We start from the raw sequence: 25,205 nt of genomic DNA on the forward strand, positions 1-25,205 counted from the left end.
TGCCCTGCTTAAAATGCAAGCTCCTTTGTGAATCCCATCACTTCTTCAGCATCATTAGAATATCATAAAATGAAGCTCTTTTGATTTAAATTCATACATATTCATAGCAGGAAAATGCTGTCAACAGTGCATGAGCCTGGAGCCTTCTCCATCTAAAGAGGACAGTAATGGCGACAAATTTGTCTCAGAGCCATTCGGGTGAGGCATAATATACAATATCTTTAATATTATTGAGCACAGGGCAATTAAATAGTTGCAATGTTTGCACAGCGTATAAAGATATACAGTATATGACATGGTAACAGCCTCCAATAGCCAAAAGCAACATATACAGAATCTGTGTAAATGAAAACTATATGTAAAGGAGCATCGACAGACATAGTGCTGCCCTTGGACTGGTTTATTAAAGCTGACTATGGGAAATTTCCACATTGTAAAATAACCTGTGATATTAAGTGACAAAAAAGCAACTCCTCTTAATATAAAATGCCATTCTAAATATTACAAAGAGCTTACTTCCTATAATAATGTTTAGTTTTTTCTTAAGGTTGAGATTTTATTTTACTACTAGATGGAGGCCAGATGCTATCGCATCGGGAGTTGGTGACGTTCCGATGGGGGCAGGCTTTGCAGCACTGAGACAGCTGCCCGGTGGGGAGGGTGCCCCGGTGGTCTGGATCCGAGCGGCCGCCGGGATCCCACTGGCAGCCGGGATCCCAGCGGCAGCCTGGATCCCAGCAGTGGGGAGGGGTCCTTGCGGCGTGGGGTTCTTGCGGTGGGGGAGTCCCAGCAGCTTGGGGTCTGGCGATGACCCGCTGGTGGTACTGCGCAAGGGCCTGGTACCACCAGCGGGTGCCATATTGGAATACCAATCACTTGGGTATTCCAATATGGCGGTCGGCGTACTTTTCGTTACGTGTCAGTCACGGTGCAATTGCCCTGTGAGAAACTCGAGGGCAAGAAACCTTGAAACCTCTGCAAATAACAGTAGTTGTCTCCCCCAGAAAAAACATTATGGATGGGGGTCCAACTGCTTTAACCCCCACCAATTGGACAAGAATTTGTTCTGCCAGTTCAGACTGTACATGGCAATTTCACCAGAAATCCTGGCTGGGTGGCATGACGTACCCATCTATTAGATGCAAACTATGAGCATTACAAATGGTGATGTATCTGATACAACCTGGGAATAGAAAATATTCTGAAATGATTAGAAAATGGACACCCACTCTATTTTCTATTTTCAGTTATTACAATAATGGCAGTGTGTCAGTACTCATTATAACAAGCATTCTAGTAGATGAGAGATCATTTAGATTGAGATGTAGACGTTGTGTGGAATTATGACAAGTAATTATAAGTAATGTTTATGCCATAGGCAAGAATAGTCTATTATAATAGCTACTATAAATCTTTTTCTAAGGCAAAGAGGGGGAAAATCTTGCAGAATTGTAACCAGCAGAGCAACAATAGCGTAAAGTTTATATATGTATCACAAAATATATTTTGGGGGTAGTATATTTATCAAGTTAGACAGATGTAGCTATAACTCATTTAGGATTTTAGACTGGATAGTATACATGCCCACTGTATTAACATGACATAAAACATTTATCATAGCTTATGAAATACAGATGCATCCATCAGTACTTTACTTTACTATGCTAGCTAATCCCTTGACAGGTTGCAACTTGCATCACAACCACTGAGTGGCCACTCATAGACACATAAAACATTCACATCTCCTGACAGAGTATCACAAACACAAACAATCTGATACAACAAATCTTAGGTTGTGATGATCCAGGAAAAATAGAAGGATATATGTATTGGTAGAATATACCTTGATATTATAACAGATCAGGAGTGACGTTTAGGTTCTTCATCTATCTAGGGTATGAGTGAATAATGGTAATTCCCAACAGTTTTTTCCGATTGATCAGTTATTAGTAACACATGCTAGAAGTATACCATCAGTTAGAAGGAAAACCTTAACTCAAAGAGTGACAATGGTGCTCTAACATTAACCATCAAATGACTCATTTACTTTCATATATTTATAAGAAAAGCTTATTGGCTATTAACATACGTTTGTCTATGTCAGAGATACATGAACATACACTTATTTTTTCCTGCCAAAACAGTACTTGACATCGAGACTTTAATAGACTTAAATAGTCACTGTACTTTCGGACGCCATCTTATCTGATAACACTGGTCAACAGCATTTTTGGTGCCAAAGATATTTCATCGAATTTAGGGTATTTTTGGGGTGCTGATTCTGAATATGTCATCAGTTTTGCCAGATTGGCTCAAGTTTTTGAGATTTTTGGTATCTTATTTATAGCACTTGTTGGTAAATGCGACGCATCATCTCATTAATTTCTTTGGATTAGTACTTGAACTGAGCAGTTCTCAATATAGTTTTGTGTTAATTAGTGTTCTAAAAGTTTGTTCATAGCTTGATTTTTGCACTAACTTTATGTTGTTGTCTGTTTTCCAGTGAAAAGCATGAACTCATCAAGAAGAAGTTGTCTTAACGATCCAGACTCATTCTGTTACATTTGTGGTGAATACACACTGCCAAAACATAGAAGAAACATAACAGACTTCGTAAAAAAAGTGTATTTTGCCTATTTTGGGGTTATGCTTGGGGACCAAGACAAGTTTTGGGCACCACACATAGTGTGCAAAGCATGTATCGAATTGTTACGAAAATGGAGCAAAGGACAAAGAAAAAGCTTCAAATTTGGTGTTCCAATGGTGTGGAGAGAGCCAAAAAATCATCATGATGACTGTTATTTATGGTAAACACAGGTACAGGCACATCTTCACAATGAGGGACAGGCCTTCTTGCAGATTCCATGTTACTCCCATTTTCGTTTCTTATGCTTATTGAATCCTTGCACTTGCACTGCACAGAAATAACAGTCATCATGATGATTTTTTGGCTCTCTCCACACCATTGGAACACCAAATTTGAAGCTTTTTCTTTGTCCTTTGCTCCATTTTCGTAATAATTCGATACATGCTTTGCACACTATGTGTGGTGCCCAAAACTTGTCTTGGTCCCCAAGCATAACCCCAAAATAGGCAAAATACACTTTTTTTACGAAGTCTGTTATGTTTCTTCTATGTTTTGGCAGTGTGTATTCACCACAAATGTAACAGAATGAGTCTGGATCGTTAAGACAACTTCTTCTTGATGAGTTCATGCTTTTCACTGGAAAACAGACAACAACATAAAGTTAGTGCAAAAATCAAGCTATGAACAAACTTTTAGAACACTAATTAACACAAAACTATATTGAGAACTGCTCAGTTCAAGTACTAATCCAAAGAAATTAATGAGATGATGCGTCGCATTTACCAACAAGTGCTATAAATAAGATACCAAAAATGTCAAAAACTTGAGCCAATCTGGCAAAACTGATAGCATATTCAGAATCAGCACCCCAAAAATACCCCAAATTCATTAAAATATTTTGGACACCAGAAAAAAAATTTTTTTTTGTTGACCTGTGTAATGTTCTAAATAGGAAATTTCCAAATCAATTTAATTATGTATTTTGTTTTACCCCCCACCCAAATAAAGATCAACCGCTACATATCTTCTTTGTATCTAACTTGCTGTCCACTGCCTGTTGTCAAGTGTAATCCGTCATTAGCTAGATGGAAACTGGGCTGGACAATAGGAGGTGGTGGAGGGCCTTTGTCTGTTAGCTCCTGCTCTCCTGTCATGTCGGACGCTGTTCACACTAGGGCGTCCGACAGACAGCGGTAATTCCTCATTCGTCCACTATATGCTCAGTGGCGCCGGCTAGATTGATCCAGATTGTCAGGGGTTAATCTGGCTGGTACTCGGGTTGGAGGCTTAGTCACGCCCATTGCCTTTAAATAGTTTTGCTGGGCTTTGGGCGTCGCCGATTATAGCTTGTGTCTTGTGCCTGGTGATCTCGGTCTGGGGTGGTGGTCTAGGAGAGGAAATATCGTATCTGGTGGTGTATTATCCTTCGTTATATTTCTCCTTCCTATATTTGTATTGTTTTGCCCTGTGCACATTATAGTGTTTTCCTGTGTGTCTGCGGCATGGTGCGTTTTTTAGTTTTCCCTGTCTGCTTTCTGTAGGGGTTGTTGAGAGGTCTTATCACTGGGTGGCGGGTGCAGGTTTCAGCTTAGTACTGAAACAGGACTCAGGGTCAGGCCTGGCGGGCCAAACATGCACACCTTCAGTGTAAACTCTGGGAGAGGGACAGACAGGGTTTCCCTAGTTTGAGGGATATTGCAGGGGCCCGGGTAATCAGCTGTAGTCTACCCAGTACCCCCGTGACATCTCCTGTCTGTCAGCTCCTGTTCTACTGTCTGTCAGCTCCTGCTGTCCTGTCTGTCAGCACCTGCTGTCCTGTCTGTCAGCTCCTGTTCTTCTGTCTGTCAGCTCCTGCTGTCCTGTCTGTCAGCACCTGCTGTCCTGTCTGTCAGCTACTGCTCTCCTGTCTGTCAGCTCCTGTTGTCCTGTCTGTCAGCTACTGTTCTTCTGTCTGTCAGTTACTGCTCTCCTGTCAATCTTCATACAAGCATCACAGAGATGCAGGCCTTCAGATAAGGGAAAGTAAGCCATTGGACATTTCCAGAAGAAGAATGAGTCGCTTGCCAGGGCCGTGGGGTACTCGGTACAGGGTCCGGTGTTCACAGGGGGATGTCATGGTGGTGACCTGGTCCGTGGCCCAGGGCGTCCATGTAAAAGGGAAAGGTCTTTAAAGGGAATAAAGTTTATGTTTGTGACGCCACCTGCGGTATTCGGTCAGGGTGACCAACGCTGCTTTAAGGGGTCTGCTGGGGTGATGTTATGACAGCTACATGGTATACCTTCCCACAGGGCTTCCCAGTGTGTAGATGACAGAATGGTGAGAGGTGCAGTAAGGAATGAGGACACAGGTTTGCAGTCTTTTTACCTCATTTACTGAAGACTTCAGCAACCACAGTCCAGGGCCCTGGATCACAGGGCAGGTAGGGTCCGGACGGTTTGGAGGCAAGTCCAGAGTCCCCTTATCAAGGTGGAAAGTAAAAGCCTTCCTTTGCGCTGTAGTGGTATAGTCCCTTACTACTAGAAGCTTCACATAAGGTCCTCACAGATGTTATCTCTTTCTCTCTGTCCCCGGTTAGGATAGGACATAACCTGTATGACTGGTGACATGAGGCTGTTTATAGGGTCTCTTAGATGACCCGGCTCTGAGGGGTGTCACCGTGCCTCCTGGGTGTTGGGTTGGACAGGTAACGTGCAATTAGCTGTCCTGACGGTCTCTGATGTAAGGCGTAGAGTTCCTTAGAACCTCGGTGTTCCGCCTACCGGTGTTCTGCGCCTCAGAAGGAGGGAGCCTGCTTGGGGCTGGTCCCCTTCTGGTATCGTTTCCTGTGCTTTGCTTTCCTGCACGCTCGCTGCAGTCAATTCTGCTTTCTAAAATGACTCTTTCTGGGAGCTGCAGCTCTGGGGGCATGCACAGCTCCGTAAACCCTCTGTCCTCCTCAGACGGATGTCTGGAACTCTCTAACTTTCCCTACAGACTAACAGTTATATATGGGGAGTTACCTAGTAAATAGGATCAAAAGCTCCACCTGGTGGCCTGGAGTATGAATGTGTTGCATGTTTGTGGTACCTGGTTACAGTTATCCTTTCTTGCCTCCAAACGTAGCATCACTCTCCCCGTGAGGAAAGGGACATTACTGTGAAGACCAGGACCCTGGGGTGCCACAAGTACATGCTGGGAAGGGAAAAGAAGTTCTGGTAACTAAAGTTCTGACAAAAAGCTGATGAAAAGGAACAGCCCACTAAAAAGGAATGAATAGCCAGGTCCAGAGCATGAGAATCAGGACAGTTGCTGGACATCTTATACTGGCATGTGCACCAAAAATTATGCTTTCTACAGGTTTTATGTGAAACTAGATGGCAGCCCGATTCTAAAGAATCGGGAGTCTAGAATCCATATATACTTTATTTATTCAAATGTAAGAATAATACAATTAATAAATAATAATAAGAAAGAACAAAAAATGGCTGCACTCACCAGCTGTTGACAATTCTTGACAGTACGGCACATTTCTGATTGGTCGCTCGCAGCAGGCGGCAACCAATCAGAAAAGTGCCGCGCACCACGAAGGCATATATCTTTGTCCACCCTGAGCGGGTGTAGGACGCTGGTGACGTCACTTATCTCCGGACATTATCTCCGGACAAAGCCACAGAAGTTGGCACAAATTGCCGGAAGTAGTATTCTAGGCAATTATATATTAGATTTTAATGTTATCAGTGTTTACCTTTGAACGTTTATATTGTATTGTCCTGTCACCAGCCATGTGTACGATTATCGGCCGAAAGCCTCTCTGGAACCAATAATCACCCCATGTAAAGGTATCTTTATAAGTTAAAGATTCAGAATACTATGACTTTTATCATATCCTGAACAGTCAAGTTTTTTATGAACCGTTAAGGTTTTCTGGTTGAAGTAAAAAAAACTCTGAGTGTTTACAGTTTGAAACCATAAAATGTTGAAAAATTATGTCATTCTTGAGTATATCACTCAATGGTGCTCATAAACGTGTCAAATTTGATCTATAATATACTTTAATATACGTTACTTTAATCTTTAATATACTTAAGAACAGGGCCCCAGACATCACACAGGGGGTCTGAAACACCGCACAGTGGTCCAAATTATCGCTGTGCTCTGCCTGGGGCCCCATATGCTGCCTGGGGCCCCATATGCTGCCTGGGGCCCCTGTGCTCTGCCTGGGGCCCCATGTTCTGCCTGGGGCCCCTGTGCTCTGCCTGGGGCCACTGTGCTCTGCCTGGGGCCCCATATGCTGCCTGGGGCCCCTGTGCTCTGCCTGGGGCCCCATATGCTGGCTGGGGCCCCTGTGCTCTGCCTGGGGCCCCATATGCTGCCTGGGGCCCTTGTGCTCTGCCTGGGGCCACTGTGCTCTGCCTGGGGCCCCATATGCTGCCTGGGGCCCCATATGCTGCCTGGGGCCCCTGTGCTCTGCCTGGGGCCCCTGTGCTCTGCCTGGGGCCCCATGTTCTGCCTGGGGCCCCTGTGCTCTGCCTGGGGCCACTGTGCTCTGCCTGGGGCCCCATGTTCTGCCTGGGGCCACTGTGCTCTGCCTGGGGCCCCATAAGCTGCCTGGGGCCCCTGTGCTCTGCCTGGGACCACTGTGCTCTGCCTGGGGCCCCATATGCTGCCTGGGGCCCCTGTGCTCTGCCTGGGGCCCCTGTGCTCTGCCTGGGGCCCCATGTTCTGCCTGGGGCCACTGTGCTCTGCCTGGGTCCCCATAGGCTGCCTGGGGCCCCTGTGCTCTGCCTGGGACCACTGTGCTCTGCCTGTGGCCCCATATGCTGCCTGGGGCCCCTGTGCTCTGCCTGGGGCCACTGTGCTCTGCCTGGGGCCCCATATGCTGCCTGGGGCCCCTGTGCTCTGCCTGGGGCCCCATATGCTGCCTGGGGCCCCTGTGCTCTGCCTGGGGCCCCTGTGCTCTGCCTGGGGCCCCATGTTCTGCCTGGGGCCCCTGTGCTCTGCCTGGGGCCACTGTGCTCTGCCTGGGGCCCCATGTTCTGCCTGGGGCCACTGTGCTCTGCCTGGGGCCCCATAAGCTGCCTGGGGCCCCTGTGCTCTGCCTGGGACCACTGTGCTCTGCCTGGGGCCCCATATGCTGCCTGGGGCCCCTGTGCTCTGCCTGGGGCCCCATATGCTGCCTGGGGCCCCTGTGCTCTGCCTGGGGCCCCTGTGCTCTGCCTGGGGCCCCATGTTCTGCCTGGGGCCCCTGTGCTCTGCCTGGGGCCACTGTGCTCTGCCTGGGGCCCCATATGCTGCCTGGGGCCCCTGTGCTCTGCCTGGGGCCCCATATGCTGCCTGGGGCCCCTGTGCTCTGCCTGGGGCCCCTGTGCTTTGCCTGGGGCCCCATATGCTGCCTGGGGCCCCTGTGCTCTGCCTGGGGCCCCATGTTCTGCCTGGGGCCCCTGTGCTCTGCCTGGGGCCACTGTGCTCTGCCTGGGGCCCCATATGCTGCCTGGGGCCCCTGTGCTCTGCCTGGGGCCCCATATGCTGCCTGGGGCCCCTGTGCTCTGCCTGGGGCCACTGTGCTCTGCCTGGGGCCCCATAGGCTGCCTGGGGCACCTGTGCTCTGCCTGGGACCACTGTGCTCTGCCTGGAGCCCCATATGCTGCCTGGGGCCCCTGTGCTCTGCCTGGGGCCACTGTGCTCTGCCTGGGGCCCCATATGCTGCCTGAGGCCCCTGTGCTCTGCCTGGGTGTAGGACACTGTTGACGTCACTTATCTCCGGACATTAGCTCCGGACATTAGCTCCGGACATTAGCTCCGGACATTAGCTCCGGACAAAGCCACGGAAGTTGGCACAAATTGCAGGAAGTAGTATTCTAGGCAATTATATATTAGATGACAGGCATACTTTAAATTGACTGACCTCTTACAGCGGTTTTGCTGCAAATCTCAATGCCATCTGTATCCTTATTTCTTACTTCTGTATGCACACACAATTATAGCCACCAATGGATATACGACCACTATAAATTAATAGCTCTGTATTTATACATAAGCATGGTAATGCAACCTTGCTCCTGATTAACCATCATAAAAAGCCCCGCTGCTATTAAACCTGAATTTATGATGCTGTTAATAGACTCTTAAATGTGTAAAACAACGGCAAATGCCTCTTGTTTTCACTTTAATGTACTCTTCACAGCATGTGGCATTTTTGATTTGCTCATAAAACTCTCACAACTTATTTTAATATGTCGATTAAATTGTAAAAAACGGCTATCAACAATACACTTTTATAATTTAGATGATAGAAAGCGCTGAATATCAAAGGAATATACTGTACAATTTATTGAATTAATATATTAACATTTCATATATTAATATCTTACAGATCAGGTCATTTTTTTATACCTGAGATAACAAAGTTTGCATTACTGTATATCTAACCACATTCTTGGCTCAGCAAACTAATACAAACTGCTACTAAATACAGTGTCCCAGGATCAGGAGAAAGGAGTACATTTCCCTGATGTTCCTGTATCTTGCTGTGTAAATTGGCAGTTTGGTAGCAGGGAACTGTGTATATTCCCCACTCCATTTAGCCACACAAGGTGCTTGTGATGACTGTGGCTAATCACCTGCAATGCTCAGATATGGTATAAAATGGCTGGGAGACCACAAGCGGATGAGTCTCTGTCCGGGGAAAATTGCTGTGAGTAAATTGTTTGGTTGGGATGTTGAGCACTAGGCCCAGCTCTTTTAAGTGAGGACCTCCACGCATAGATTGTGGCTACACAAGCTAGGATTTATTTTGCCTTATTATATATGGAGCCAGTATAACTGTTTGTGGCCAGTTGCATCAAACTGGGGTGAAGTGTGTTTTGGAGTGACTGAAGCATCCGTTTAATCCAGAAGACAGCGATCTTGTGAGCTAATCCCCTAACCTGTCACAACAGGCAAACAGAATACTCCAGAAGATGGAATAATTGACTATGCTCTTCAGTTACCAAGAATTGAAATTGTATTTTATTTCTTACACTTATTTCTATAGTTTTTCATTGGTTTGTACTTTTTATAGTCAGCTGTGTATGTTGTATATCCCCAATTTATACAAATTTAAAGATTATGCCATAATCAAAGGTTTAATGTCTGGTCAAAATTTGGGAACTCGTGATGTTCATACTAATAAATGAATCCTGCACTAGTATGACTGATGTATTGAAGTCATTTCATTATTTTGTAAAAAGGGTCACCCAGGTAAGACACATATAAAAAGAATAATTGATCTAGAAGTCTCAGCTATACAGTAGGGTCCTTAACCAGAGCTGGAGATCTCAACTCACAGGAATTCCCCACCAGGTCAAGTTCTGCCATGATTGCAATCATGAAGCCAGCCCTTCCATTCAGTTGTGGGTCTTTAAGAGTGTCTGCTTTCATTTTTGGGTGTGAAAAGAGGGCTACATGTACTCATTATTATTCAATAATAGGTGTCCTATTTAAATGGGTGGGCATAAGTCTGAACATGTTGACATAGTGTAAGAGAATAAGAATGCACATGAATGATATTGTAAAGCAGTAATGGACCTGTATATATATATCACTAGTCATATGGTGACTTTAGGACTTTTATTTAACTTGGTGTATGACACTTTATACTGTATATACTGTGAGGTGCTGAATATACATAGGTTCCGTGAGGCATTATCTAGGTGCTGTATGTACTCTATTTTCCCACCACCTGTCCCTCTAACAACATAGAGTACATAGAGATAATTTTTTAGAGTATACCATACATGTGTGGAAGTGATATAGAACTTTTTTTTAGAAACTGTACAAAAACAATAAAAACTTTTTTAGCAGATGAAATCTCTAAATACTTAGTTACAACAGTCGGTAAGACCCTGATGGACCTATCTAGGCTCGAAAAAGATCGATCTTTCTACAGAGCGTTCATCCATCAAATCGCCATGACTCGAGAGTGAGATGAAGGCAGTTAAAAAAATAATAAGGGCCTCAAATTTCTAACATTGAAAACCCTAAGAAAAACTGCTAGCTGGGCCATTCTAGAATCTATTTGTTTCCTTGGTTATTTTACAAATCAGGCTAAGGAGCTTTATCCATAACTCTATTCTCATGAAGTTGAAATAGCAGCAACTTAGTTATTATTTCTACCTGCACAACAGAAATGTCTGTATGAATACTTTACTAACATTATGGATGTTTCGTGGGAATAGTTATTTTTTCAGAACACATTCTACATGATATATTATAAAGTAATACCTTTGTACCTTATTATCACATATAACCAAACAGCCGTATCTAACTTTGTATGTGGCACAAATACTGTATGTATATATACTTCTTCTATTCCATTGTGAGTTTGGCCATCGGATACTTGTGTAGTATTTGTACTTTTTGTATTAGTATATCCATATTTTTTTTAATACTTTTTAATACTTTTTTAATACATATTTTTTAATTACACTGGTATTGTGTAATTTGGAGACTACCATAGACTCAACCTTGAGTGAAATAAAAGCTGGAATGACAGTAAGCGCAATGGGGTTTTTATGCGGTTTTTATTAGTCAACGCATTTCGAGGTGTTTATACCTCTTCATGAGGACAAACCTGTACTGTTGAACAAGTATGAATACTTCAAAACACCTTGACAAATAAAAACTCACATCAAAACACCCTTGGTCCTATCGCATATTGATTCTCTGGCAGCGCAAATTGTCATCCACTTTCCATCCAAGTTTGCGTCTACAAACTCAACCCGGGAATCGCTAAATAGTCTTCTTTATAGTTCTAATTTGTAGGGATTATACAAAAAAAAACAATATGGAGTCCAGGGATGCCAGCTTGACCTGTTATTTTTTCTGGACAGTTTATTAAAAAATCACAGACATACAAAAATGTTTAAGAACACATCTGAAAGCATTAATAAATCAATATACTATAAGTGATCCATGTCTACAGCCAATAAATCTGATATGAACACATCAGCTACATTTACTATAAACTGTAAAATGATAATTACTGACAAAATAATTGTATAAGTTTCTTCTGGTCAAAACAAATCACACACGCCTTAAATTTTTTTTACAGATAGGACAAAAATGCCCTATTTTTACAGACTGTCTTAGAAGTTTTGTACGTTTGGCAACCCTAAAAAAGCTTATGCATAAAATCTTATGTCAAAAAAGTCACGTAACTTTATTAATCATTGAGTGAAACTCATTTATGTCTATTGTTTATTTTATGCTTAGAATAATGAACCATTTGCCAATATGACAAGTATATAATATATGATGAATACCTAAAATACCTGTAGTCTGTGCTGCAATTGCTATTTATGGCAGAATAGAACTTGTCTTTAAGATCAAACCCCCAAATCACATACATGGGCACAAGTCTTTGGAACCAAAATGCATTGACACCTTCATATTTTATAGCAGTTGCTGCATTCCTGAGAAATCAGTGTTTCAATTATTACGCAAATGACAAATAAAGTGCTATGGGAATGAAAGAGCACTTCTTGAGCCTCTCCCTCCCCAATTTGTTTCCTCACCACACATTAGCTTATAACTCCCTGTGTGAAGTCAGAAGTACGGAAATAAGACAGTGTGCTATCAACCAAGCGAAACAGGCCACTACTAGGCAGGGAAACAACCTCAGGTGGCAGAAGATGTGGAAGTGCTCTGTCACACCTGGAGTACATAATGCATCATTAGTATATGAACTAAAATGCTGATTTATCGACAATTCAGAAGAAGAAAATATAAAGGTGTCAATAGATTCATCTTTCAAAGACATACATTGTTAGGGCTAGCAGAACGCACCAAACAATAAAGAGGTAGATATGAGGTGCTTTCGCAGCCCGGGGTCCACCATGCAGAGATGGTACCTGCTGCTGAGTAATGGCGGATGGATGCTTACTCACACATGGGTTTAGACCTCACCCAGTGTGAAAGGGAGCAATCTCTGTTGCTTCACAGAGTCGCCTAAATAAATGCTGTGCCCTGCTAACAGTCACAGGGTGCAGCTGAAAGACAGTGGTGGGATCCCTGAGATTCACCCCCACTAAGCTGGTGCCACTCTGACCCTCGGTGGCTTTTGAGCCCGTGCCTGAAAACGCCCCGAGTCAGCTGAGACCAAGCGGGAGTTACCACCCTACGCTGACCGATTGTCAGGATAAAGGATTACTGCACAGATCGTGCTCTGGTGTGAGATAGCACTGTCAGGCACTAGGTAGCTCCTTCATTCGCGAGCAGTCAACAACTCTAGGAAGGGGAATGATTCGGAGCTTTCATCCATCGACAGGCATACATCCGCACACACATGAAAATAGGTTTACACTAGCGCATGACCGAGCGGCCATGTGAACTTTTTATAGTAGTAGCACTCCGGGACCTTCCTGATGGTCCAATAGGAGTTGCAACAGAACCTGAGCATGTGACCCCGACCTCCAATGGGAGGTTGTCCCATGGGCATGCTCAGTATGGGAAAAGCAGGACTTAGTCCCTGAAATCTCTGCTCGCTGATGATCAATGCTGGCTACAAAGGCAGAGCCTGGAAAGGCAGCATGTCAGGACTCTGAACATTTTTTATTACCTTTTGTGCATTACTGCCCTTTTCCAAGATGGCGTCTTTGGTCTCATGTGCACTGTGTCTTCCTACTATAAAACTCCATCCCAGCCTTCAGTCTGTGCTAGAGTATTCTGCCTTGCATCCAGCTCCTGACTCTGGTAACACCCTGGCTATATACCTGCTCCTGTGAACCTGTGTGGTGATTCTGCTACTCTGCTCTAAGTTCCTGCTTCATACACCAGTTTCCAGAAATCCGCCTTCATCTGCTGCTCGTGTTTACTTCCATCTGCATTTGCTGGGCATGTAAGCTGTTGCTGCTCTGCAAAAAACCTGAGACTTTTACCCAGGCCTCCCTGGTTGAGCTAAGATATTATTTAAACTGCCTTAGAAACATATCTATGTCAAGTATCCTCAAGAATAATTGTGCTTCATAGACTTTCTGCATGATTGCATTTCCCTCTGAAGTTTCCTATAGACTGCTAAGCTGCGTTTAATATTTACACCAAGTGTTGTGGACTTGAGGTTCTCTCTGCACCTGTTTGAATCACCGTGTTATAATATAGACTTTACCACTTATAAAACTGTGTCCTGTAGTTGTCTTGTTCCACGCAAAGAGTCTCCTGAGTTATCCCCTATAATTATTACAGGATACTCTAGCCACAAAAGAGGAGACTGCTGGAACAATGACTACAGAGAGCAGATTAGAGCAGGTGTTTTCCATAATTAGATCACTGCAGAAAGATGTGGAAGGTCTGCAAAAGATGTTTGGAAGCTTTGAACACAATCAACAAGTGTTTGGACAGACTTTGCAGGACTTAAGCACCCGCATGGCAACCCAGGAAAACAAACTTGCTAGCATAGAGTCCCAGAATGGACGGGCTTTTCAGGACATAAGCATGCAAATAGCTGCACAAGCGATTTTACCCTCTGGGCAACCGCCACCAACTAGCCCACCTAAGTTGCCCCCATTCAGATTTAATGGTGATTGCGACAAATTTCGTGGCTTTGTGAATCAATGTATGCTATATTTTGATGTGCATGCTGACCGTTTTCCTAATGATAGATCCAAAGTATTGTGTGTAATAGGGTTGAGCGAAACGGATCGTTCATTTTCATAAGTCGCCGACTTTTGGTAAAGTCGGCGTCTCATGAAACCCGACCCGATCCCTGTGTGGGGTCGGCCATGCGGTACGCGATCTTGGCGCCAAAGTCGCGTTTCGTATGATGCGTTTAGCGCCATTTTTTCAGCCAATGAAGGAGCGTGGGCAGAGTGATGACATAGGGGTTAGGGCGTGCACGCCCATCATTTTATCGCTTGTGCGCAGTAGCGATTTGGAATGTGTAAAATGAAATTTCCTGTGCTGGGACGGAGGAGAGAGAGAGAGAGAGAGGGAGAGGGAGAGGGAGAGGGAGAGGGAGAGGGAGAGAAAAAAAATAAATAAATAAATCCCCGTTGACGTGCATAGGGTTTCGTGTTCCGTCCGATCCTCGACTTTGCACTGTAATCGGCCGATTTCGCCCGACTCGACTTTTCCAACAGTCGGGTTTCGCGAAACATGACTCGACCCTAAAAAAGTCAAGGTCGCTCAACCCTAGTGTGTAATAATGCTGCTGTGCAAAACACAAGAAAAATAATGCCCACATACATAGGGAACACCCAAACAAATTACACACTCAATTTATTATGGAAAAAACATGACACTACGAACACAACAATTTAAAAACATTTAAAACAGTTCTGAAAATCCACAAAGGCCATGTCCAATAATGTGGATCATGGACATCCCGTAACTACCAAAAATATGCTTGATGCTGTGTACATGAACTCAAAAATAAATGTTAAATACAGGAAAAAAATTATCAATAAGAGCAGCCCCCATCTATTCACAGTACCATATAAAATATGTGGTGGGAAAGGGTATATATATGCATATATATCCTATACAAAAAAAAAAAATGGACACAAATAAATATATGCAGGCTTTTTTTTAGCACACAATAAAGACCATACTCGGACAAAAAGGGAATAATAGTATCCAAGATGTAAAACAAGGTCTTGAAAAAAAACTTAAATGACACTATCAAATGACCCAACTGTGTGTATCTGGTCCATTGCCCCAGTTCAGTTGCTATACAAAACCTGTTATCCACCTAACAAATGAAGAGACAGAGAAGGAGGCCAGTGCTCAGATCCCATAAATGGGACACCTGGAAGTCCAGCAAAGAGCCATGTGAGCAAGAGGTAGTAGCAGGTGAACCCCACGCGTATCGCCACTAACAATGTGGCTTCTTCGGGGGAGGAAGTTCATGTGCACCGTGTCAAATAGATGTGCTATATATACCAACTATCGCTAATTACAAAAATGAATCACCTGGAGGAGAACTACCTGGAGAGCATGGTCCATCTTGTTTTTCACCGCGGATTGTCAGTGACAATAAAGTTGATTTTAGCTCCAAACTCCGCATGCATTGGAACGAAAATGTATGCAGCTGCGCATTAAAGGTCTTGGGAATAACATAAAATTTGCTGAGAATCCAGCGTAGGCGCAAAACATACAATTCCCGTACGAGCAGCCGGTATACCCGCAAGACAGGAAGGTTGAGCCCAACAAAATCATTTTTATACCCTGCCATATAAGAAAAAAAAAAAAAAAAAAGCACATACACACACAAGTAAGAAATACCTAATTAACTGAAAACCATATATTGTCTGGGAAAGCCTATTTAACTATTCTGGGACTTCCCTTGGGACATTGTCTTTTTTACTCCTGGGACTCCTTTTCCCTGCTTATATATTACAATGGTTATATTGCTTTTACATGGTGAAGTGCATTTGTTTTGACTATAAAATATTTTAGGGTGAGTTTTTTTTGAGCATTCCCCCCCTTTTTTTGGCTCTTTTTATTCTATTCACAGTACCATATTATTGGCAAGGAGGAAAAAAAAAGGTGTTTTTGTTTTTTTTCCTCCTTTTGTGCCATATAACAACAATTTATATCTGAGCCTTTGCGTATATGACTGCCAGCTATGTATGTTCTTTATCTAGCTCTATTTGGTCATGCAAAAATCTTCAATTATGCTTCATACTCTTTCTTTTGAAGCATGGGACCAATGTTTGGACTATTTTGGACTTTTGTGTACTGATCCTTTTTTTCGGACTATTGCCTTGCTCCATTCTCGTTCTCGCCTCTACATAACATTGAATAAGCGTTGAAAACCATCATGGACTAATGGACTTTGGAGTTTACTATGTTGAACTTTATATTCATCTATTTTTATTTTTATTTTTTCATACATATATTCTTTTTGTCAGTATCTTATCAAGCGCAATTGTAGAGTTCATCGTCCTGGATTTATAAGGGTTAAAATCAATGTGGAGTTCTATACTTAGTATGTGATTATATGGGGATGCAATACACACAAAATATATTGTTTGTTATTTAAAATATATTTATAATAAAGTAATGCTTTGGAATATCTAGCCATATGTCTGTATGTTGTTTTGTTTTTTTTAGTTTTCACATTATTATTTTTCTTTTCTCAATATTTTTGATATATGGGCATATGGGTTATATTGTACTCAAGAAAATTTTCCTGGTTGACTTTAATCAGCTCCTATATATATATATATATATATATATATATATATATATATCTTTCTCTGTAAGCCGATGTTTATTATCATTATATTTCTTTAATTCAGGCAAAGTGAATTATGCCCCTCCATCTTGGGCACTGTGTATATGTATTTATACATATATACATCTGAATATAAGTATATGGTTTTCACTTAATTAGGTATTTCTTACCTGTGTGTGTATGTGCTTTTTTTTTTTTTTTTTCTTATATGGCAGGGTATAAAAATGATTTTGTTGGGCTCAACCTTCCTGTCTTGCCGGTATACCGGCTGCTCGTACGGGAATTGTATGTTTTGCGCCTACGCTGGATTCTCAGCAAATTTTATGTTATTCCCCAGACCTTTAATGCGCAGCTGCATACATTTTCGTTCCAACGCATGCGCAGTTTGGAGCTAAAATCAACTTTATTGTCACTGACAATCCACGGTGAAAAACAAGATGGCAGATTCCTGCTCTGTTTTTGCAAAATGGACCATGCTCTCCAGGTAGTTCTCCTCCAGGTGATTCATTTTTGTAATTAGCGATAGTTGGTATATACACTCACTGGCCACTTTATTAGGTACACCTGTCCAACTTCTTGTTAACACTTAATTTCTAATCAGCCAATCACATGGCGGCAACTCAGTGCATTTAGGCATGTAGACATGGTCAAGACAATCTCCTGCAGTTCAAACCGAGCATCAGTATGGGGAAGAAAGGTGATTTGAGTGCCTTTGAACGTGGCATGGTTGTTGGTGCCAGAAGGGCTGGTCTGAGTATTTCAGAAACTGCTGATCTACTGGGATTTTCACGCACAACCATCTCTAGGGTTTACAGAGAATGGTCCGAAAAAGAAAAAAAATCCAGTGAGCGGCAGTTCTGTGGGCGGAAATGCCTTGTTGATGCCAGAGGTCAGAGGAGAATGGGCAGACTGGTTCGAGCTGATAGAAAGGCAACAGTGACTCAAATCACCACCCGTTACAACCAAGGTAGGCCTAAGAGCATCTCTGAACGCACAGTGCGTCGAACTTTGAGGCAGATGGGCTACAGCAGCAGAAGACCACACCGGGTACCACTCCTTTCAGCTAAGAACAGGAAACTGAGGCTACAATTTGTACAAGCTCATCGAAATTGGACAGTAGAAGATTGGAAAAACGTTGCTTGGTCTGATGAGTCTCGATTTCTGCTGCGACATTCGGATGGTAGGGTCAGAATTTGGCGTAAACAACATGAAAGCATGGATCCATCCTGCCTTGTATGGAGCATCTTTGGGATGTGCAGCCGACAAATCTGCGGCAACTGTGTGATGCCATCATGTCAATATGGACCAAAATCTCTGAGGAATGCTTCCAGCACCTTGTTGAATCTATGCCACGAAGAATTGAGGCAGTTCTGAAGGCAAAAGGGGTCCAACCCGTTACTAGCATGGTGTACCTAATAAAGTGGCCGGTGAGTGTATAGCACATCTATTTGACACGGTGCACATGAACTTCCTCCCCTGAAGAAGCCACATTGATAGTGGCGATACGCGTGGGGTTCACCTGCTACTACCTCTTGCTCACATGGCTCTTTGCTGGAATTCCAGGTGTCCCATTCATGGAATCTGAGCACTGGCCTCCTTCTCTGTCTCTTCATTTGTTAGGTGGATAACAGGTTTTGTATAGCAACTGAACTGGGGCATTGGACCAGATTCACACAGTTGGGTCATTAGATAGTGTCATTTAAGTTTTCTTTCAAGACCTTGTTTTACATCTTGGATACTATTATTCCCTTTTTGTCCGAGTATGGTCTTTATTGTGTGCTAAAAAAGCCTGCATATATTTATTTGTGTCAATTTTTTTTTTGTATAGGATATATATGCATATATATACCCTTTCCCACCACATATTTTATATGGTACTGTGAATAGATGGGGGCTGCTCTTATTGATAAATATTTTCCTGTATTTAACATTTATTGTTGAGTCCATGTACACAGCATCAAGCATATTTTTGGTAGTTACGGGATGTCCATGATCCACATTATTGGACATGGCCTTTGTGGATTTTCAGAACTGTTTTAAATGTTTTTAAATTGTTGTGTTTGTAGTGTCATGTTTTTTCCATAATAAATTGAGTGCTTAATTTGTTTGGGTGTTCCCTATGTATGTGGGCATTCTTTTTCTTGTGTTTTGCATGTTATATACTTATACTGCCCATGGGTGAACCCCATTCTTTAAAAATCTTCTTCATTATCATATAAGTGGTGCCCTCCACATCTTCTTTAATCATTAGTAATGCTGCTGACCGCATGAGCGCTCAACTGGGCAAATCCGATGATTGAGTCTCGTGACCTACGGTTAAATAACATGGATGATTTCTTGGCCGCTATGGCATTAATGTTTGATGACCCTAATCGCCGTGCTACCGCTGAATCTGCTTTATTGTCTTTACGCCAGGCTAAACCTTCTGTTATTGAGTATGCTACTGAATTCAGGAGATTAGCGGTAGATACCAATTGGGACAGTTATGCACAATTGCCTATTTTTAAAAGGGGTCTGTCTATTATTGCAAAAGATGAACTAGCTCGCTCTGAGTCACAAGAGCTAGAGACATTTATACAGCATTGTGTGCGCATAGACATTCGCCTTACTGAGCGTAGGCAGAAGTTTGCTGCATATAACCGTATTTCTAACTTTCCCCTTCCTTCCAAAGAGCCTGCAGGTAAAACATCTCGGGAGGAGGAGGAGGTGCCCATACAAATTGATTCCGTTCAGAGGAGCGAGATCAATGAGCGCCGGGAGCATCGCCTTCGTGAAAGTCTATGTTTCTACTGCGGCCAGTCTGACCACTTCTTGATCAATTGTCCTAAGTGTCCTAGACGGCCTAACAAGGTGCTAGCAGCAGTAGGGGAGTATGACAACTGTGATGATGAATCTGACATCTCTGAATGTAGCCTGTCTTTAAACGCTGTATTCCATTCACTTTCTATGACTTCACGCCCCAAGGAGCTTAAGGAAAAGAACTCTCACTGTTCTCTCTTTATTAAGATCCTGTGTTCAGGACAATGGATTTCCAGTGCAGCTATCATTGACTCTGGTGCAGGTGGCAATTTCATGGATATCGCATTTGCCAAGGAACATAGTATTGAAATTCAGTAAAGAGCCTCTCCAATTACCATGGAAACAGTGGATGGGTCACCTTTAATCTCTGGGCCTGTGGATCAGGAGACCGTACCCCTTGAAATTTTGTTGGAGCCTAATCATCAGGAGAAACTTAAATGCTAATTTATTCTCATTTTCCTGTGATTTTAGGCATTCCTTGGTTGCGTTCTCAGAATCCAATTATCAACTGGGAGACCAAGGAGATTATCTTTCCAACAAGGAGCAACTCAGCATTAACAGAAAATCTGTCCAAAGGCTTCATACGTCCTTCTTCCTCACCAGCAGGGGCACCTATGTTTTTTGTAAAAAAGAAGGATGGGACACTGAGACTCTGTGTTGACTATCGGGAACTCAATAAGGTAACCGTACGAAACCGTTACCTTTTGCCTCTGATTCCCGAATTACTGGAAAGAGTCCGCCATGCTGAGGTGTTCTCCAAACTGGATCTTCGTGGGGCTTATAATTTGGTGCGTATTCATCCAGGGGATTAGTGGAAGACAGCATTCAGATGCCAGTATGGACACTTTGAATATCTTGTGATGCCCTTCGGGCTTTGTAACGCCCCTGCAACGTTTCAACACCTTGCTAATGACATTTTCAGAGATTTGTTGGACCAGTTTGTGGTGATCTATTTGGACAATATACTAATCTTTTCTGACTCTTTACAGGAACATGAAGAACATGTCAACACTGTTTTAAGACATCTGAAAAAGAACCATCTGTATATTAAGCCGGAGAAATGCGAGTTCCATCGTTCTGAGATACAGTTCTTAGGTTATATCATCTCTCCCCAGGGGCTGAACATGGAATCTGGTAAGATTCAGGCTATCCTTGACTGGCCGGTACCCAAGAACGTTAAGGAGGTCCAATGTTTTATTGGTTTTGCAAATTTCTACAGACGCTTCATTAGAAATTTTTCTGATATTGCCCGTCCCATTACTTCCTTGACAAAGAAGGAAAAGCCCTTTAAGTGGTCATCACAGGCTCAAGAAGCTTTTGATCAGCTTAAGATCTGTTTCACATCAGCACCGCTGTTGATACACCCAGATCTAACACTTTCTTTCATTGTGGAGGTGGATGCTTCTGATAATGCTTTGGGGGCTATTCTCTCCCGAAGAACTGGAGAGAAGGGTCTGCTACATCCTTGTGCTTTCTTTTCCCGTAGACTAACCTCAGCAGAGAAGAATTACGATGTGGGAGACAAGGGCTTGCTGGCTATTATTGCGGCTTTCAAAGAATGGAGGCATCATCTGCACGAACTGCACAACAGATCATAGTGCTAACTGACCATCGCAATTTAGAGTTCCTTAGATCTGCTAGACGTCTTTCTCCTTGTCAGGCTCCTTGGAACTTATTTTTAAATCAATTTAACTTTGTTATCTCTTACCGTCCAGGTTCTCGTAATGGGAAGGCTGATGCTTTATCCCAAATCCATGCCTGCGGATTCCGTACCTGGAGCCCCGTCCAAGGCCATTCTATCTGATGCCAATTTCATCGGAGTTATCCATGATCAGGACTTGTGGAACGAGTGCAGGGAGGCCTATGACGGTGATGTATTTCTGGCCAACCCACCTGTGGATATTAATCTTGTCTTTAAGGGTGGCATGTGGTTCATAGATCGACGTATCTACGTCCCGGAGGTCGTCCATCTGCAGATCCTCAAGTTGGTACATGACTCCAAGTTGGCTGGTCACAGGGGGGTACAGAAGACAAGAGTTCCTGAGCCGATTCTTCTGGTGGCCAACTTGCCTGAAGGATACCAAGGACTATGTTCCCTCTTCCGAGGTATGTGCTAGTTACAAGACTCCTCATGTGGCACCTACGGGTCTTTTACAACCATTACCTGTTCCATCCCGCCCTTGGGGGTCTATATCAATGGACTTTATTGTGGAGCTGCCTACATCGGGGGGCATGAATACAATCATGGTGGTGGTTGATCGCCTGACTAAAGCTGCTCATTTTGTTCCATGCACCGGCCTCCCCTCAGCTAAAGATACAGTAAACTTGGTTATACAGAATGTCTTTCGGTTGCATGGGGTTCCGGATGAGATCATCTCTGACCCTGGAGTACAGTTCACTTCAAGATTCTGGAAGGGGTTTTGCTCTGCACTCATTATTAATGTCTGTCTCTCTTCCGCTTACCATCCCCAGACAAATGGTCAGACTGAGCGTACCAACCAGACGCTGGAACAATATCCAAGATGCTATGTCAGCCATCTCCAGGATGATTGGTTGGAGTTGCTGCCATTAGCCGAATTTTCATATAACAATTCTCAGAGTGCCTCCACTAAATTTACACCTTTCTTTGCCAATCTGGGTTATCATCCCTGTATCTTACCTAGGTCTTCCATTAATTCTCCGGTTCCGGCAGTGGAGGAAAGGCTGACTGCGATGAGGCAAAATCTGGAGGTTCTGAAGGAATGCCTGACCACAGCTCAAGAACGTTATAAGAGATCAGCTGATAAATTCCGTAAACCTGCACCCATGTTCAAGGTAGGAGATTCTGTGTGGTTAGCAACTAAGAATCTGAAGTTAAACGTTCCTTCACAAAAACTTGGACAGAAATTCATTGGCCCTTTCAAGATCAACGGTATTGTGAGCTCTGTGGCCTGCCGGCTGAAGCTGCCTAGGACAATGAAGGTACACCCAGTTTTTCATATATCTTTACTAAAGCCTGTATCTCCTAATACCTTCCAGGGATGTGCTGTGCCACCTCTGCAGCCTGTGGTGATTGATGGGCAAGAACAATTTGTGGTGGAGGAAATTGTTGATTCCAGGATTCGCAGGAATCGGCTCCAATATCTGATAAGATGGCAGGGATATCCCCCTGAGGAAGACTCTTGGGAACCTGTAGAAAACATCAATGCCCAACAGAAGATTTCTCATTTTCACCAAGTGTTGTGGACTTGAGTTTCTCTCTGCACCTGTTTGAATCACCGTGTTATAATATAGACATTACCACTAATAAAACTGTGTCCTGTAGTTGTCTTGTTCCACGCAAAGAGTCTCCTGAGTTATCCCCTATAATTATTATACAGCAGTAACCAAGCGCACAGTATTAGCTTGAGCCAGATGCTGAGACCGACGTATTTGCTGAGCAGGCTCCACTGTGGCTGGAGGAGAATGGGAGACCGCAGCGGAGATGGTTCGAGATTCCCCTTGTGCAGGGGTGGGAGCTCAACTCCTAACATACATGCCCTTATATGCGGCTTGGGAGAGTTAGTCCTAGCAAGAGATTCTCTTTAAAAAATGCGTTTGTCTTTTAGTGGATTATTAAGGTCTACTTGTTTGTTTTATATTAATATTATCTATTATAGTGACATAGTTAGCATGGCCGAAAAAATACATTTGTCCATTCAGTTCAGCCTATATTCCATCAGAATAAATCCCCAGATCTTCGTCCTTCTAAAGAACCTAATAACTGTAAGATACAATATTGTTACGCTCCAGGAAGACATCCAGGCCTCTCTTGAATCCCTCAACTGAGTTCGCCATCACCACTTCCTCAGGCAAGGAATTCCAGATTCTCACTGCCCTAACAGTAAAGACTCCTCTTCTATGTTGGTGGAAAAACCTTCTCTCCTCCAGATGCAGAGAATGCCCCCTTGTGACTGTCACATTCCTTGATATAAACAGATCCTCGGAGAGATATTTGTATTGTCCCCTTATATACTTATACATGGTTATTAGATCGCCTTCAGTCGTCTTTTTTCTAGACTAAATAATACTAATTCTGCTATTCTTTCTGGGTATTGTAGTTCCTCCATCCCCTTTATTAATTTCTTTGCCCTCCTTTGTACTCGCTCTAGGTCCATTATATCCTTCCTGAGCACTGGTGCCCAAAACTGTACACAGTACTCAATGTGTGGTCTATCCAGAGATTTGTACAGAGGCAGTATAATGCTCTCATCATGTGCATCCAGACCTCTTTTAATGCATTATCTTTCAAGTTGTTTTACATTTATATAATATATTATACTGTACAATGTGTTAAAAACTGTTTTATATTTATGTATTATATTATGAACAGTCATATATTTATATATTAGATTAGACAATGCTTTATATATCTGTATATTATACCAACAAATTTTATGTGACATATTATTTATATTTGTATATATTAGATTGCTTCATAATTATGTTATTGTTTTATATTTATATATTAAATTGCTTTATATTTTTTCTAGAGTTAATTGCTAATACTCAGTTTTCCACTAGATGGCGATCTAACATCACACTATCTTTTAGACTAAATTTCTAGCTTTATTTTCAACCTTTCAAAAATCGATAATAACAAAACCATCTATATTTCAGATAAGCATATGGCGGCCTATATAATACTTAAATGCAATAGCAGCAAGCCTTCATTCATGCATTACCTACATGGAAACCAGGCATTAAATTAGTATAGAAACAGGCCACATACATATGAAACTGGAATAAAGCGCATAAAACGTATCCGCTAAACCAGGTCATGAAATATATAGATACTGTATAAGCTGTCATTTGGTATTGATGGATCACTCCAGGGATGAATTTGGAAAAGATCCATAAGGAAAGTCACAGCACCAGTGTGGATAATCTTAAAGCCTTGCTTGTCCCACATTTCTGGCTAGTGCCGGGCTGAAGGATTTTACATGTCTGTGTGTGTCTGTGGAGGGATTACAGAGATATATTTAACACATAGTCATGTTTTGCCCAGTGTTATGACGACCATCTGCTAGGCCTGTACACAGGCTATGATGGCACTGTTCGTCTAATTTGCTACTATAAATTTGTGAAATTGTACCATAAACTGAGAAACTGGCTTATTGTTCAGACTGATTCAATATTTCAATAACTGTACAGCTATCGGACAATGCAAACCTTACATACTGTACAGAAAAAGCAAAGAAGAAAATCCCTAAAATAATTCCACACAGGACGAATATGCAGGGGATTTATTGCTGTGGATTTACCTGCAGAATAGCAGCTGATTATTAAAGAATTTCGAATGACAGAAATTCCACAGTTGAAAGGTCTTGTGGGATTGTACCTTAGGCTATGTGCACATGTTGCGGATTGTATGCGTTTTTGTCGCATTTTTTCGCTGTAAAAACGCATACACAACACAACCTATTGAATTCAATGGGATTCCGCAATGCTGTGCTAATGCTGCGTATTTTTCCTTGGCGGAATCACATCGCGGAAAAATACGCAGCATGCTCATTCTTTGTGCGGAATCACGGCGATTCCGCACACATAGGAAAGCATTGATCCGCTTACTTTCCGCATGGGGCTATGCCCACCATGCGCAAAGTAAG

General features: G+C 42.8%; 1 protein-coding gene across 1 annotated transcript in view; it reads right to left on the reverse strand.

Annotated features, from left to right (window-relative positions):
• The window catches only part of SLCO3A1 (solute carrier organic anion transporter family member 3A1), a 656,353-nt gene that overhangs the window by 228,250 nt on the left and 402,898 nt on the right, over positions 1-25,205 (reverse strand). The window lies entirely within an intron of this gene.

Source organism: Ranitomeya variabilis, chromosome 5, assembly GCF_051348905.1.
Source record: "Ranitomeya variabilis isolate aRanVar5 chromosome 5, aRanVar5.hap1, whole genome shotgun sequence".
NCBI classification, from domain to species: domain Eukaryota; kingdom Metazoa; phylum Chordata; class Amphibia; order Anura; family Dendrobatidae; genus Ranitomeya; species Ranitomeya variabilis.